Source organism: Triticum aestivum, chromosome 3B (assembly GCF_018294505.1).
Source record: "Triticum aestivum cultivar Chinese Spring chromosome 3B, IWGSC CS RefSeq v2.1, whole genome shotgun sequence".
NCBI classification, from domain to species: Eukaryota; Viridiplantae; Streptophyta; class Magnoliopsida; order Poales; family Poaceae; genus Triticum; species Triticum aestivum.
In genome coordinates, this window is record NC_057801.1 from 64,839,969 (window position 1) to 64,841,202 (window position 1,234).

Below are 1,234 nucleotides of genomic sequence, written 5' to 3' on the forward strand. Positions count from 1 at the left end.
TTCATTTTTTTGTAACATAGGGCCCCATATTTTTAGTTTCGCACAGGGCCCCGGATTTTGCCGGCCCGGCCCTGGGTGGATGGATGATCTATTCTAGTGGTAGCTAGTAGCCGATCTCCTGGACGTCCCGATCCCCTCAGTCCTCCACTGGCACTGTCCTGTGACGACGGCGAGTAGGCTAAGTCTTCCCGTTGCTGCCACGCACCATTTGATTGGATAGGGTTTTGGAATATGGGGAGGAGAGTGAACCTGGCGTGAATGAATGAATCGCGTAGGACAAGGCTCTCTCCCATATCCCTTTATATAGCGTTGTGTGCAACAAGGGGACCTAAACCATAAGTTGGTTTGGGTGCCCCCGATCAGGGTGGATTAGTTGTGGTATAGTTAGTTGGTTTGGTATGTTCATGCGTGTGCGTGTAGTTCGATTCGACCAGATGAACATGAGATAGTGATTCGTTTTTATTTTAGCAAAACTCATTTTGTTTTGATTGATGATTGATTGATTGCTCGTGAGGAGACACGCGCGTGACTACCTAGGCATCTTGCCTCTGACGCGGCGCTACTCTGTGCTTGCTCGATCGAGCGGCTATGGCAGGGCCTCTAGGATCGAGGAGGAGGAGGAGCAGGAGCGTGGCCACCGTCTAGGGCATCGGCGTGAACACCTTGCATGCATGTCGATCCGTCGTCATCGCCGTGGCCGTCGCCGTCGCAGGCAGTTTACACCGAGCCCCTGTCCCCGCTGCACAGGCTCAGCTGTACCTGGTCCTAGCTCGGCTGTAATGGCGCGCACGCGTAGCTAGGCGGTGCCGTGGTTGCCGGCTGCTCCTCGGTCTCTGGCGTATGAGGACGTTGGATGGAATGTCGATCGCCCTGGAGCGCCCACGTCGGCCGGCTGTTGTGTGCGACCTTACCAAAGAGACCTGCTTCTTGAGCGACGAGCATCGTCGGAACAATATGTGTGCACGCACAAGACAAGAGACAAGAGAGCAGTACTGGAGCTCGTCCATGGCTGAAAATATTTTCTTTTTTACAGAAGCATCCGTCATTAGAGCATCGAGAACCAGAGTGGGCAAATCGCCCCCCTTACACGTCCATAGACGACGCATCCACGGATAGTAGTCGATCACCCCTCAGAAATCCGCATCCACAACTGTGTCCCCCAAAGCAAATCCTTAAATCCATACCAAGGTGCCATGCAACGTTAAACTTGCACAGGTAGTTGAATAGACACATT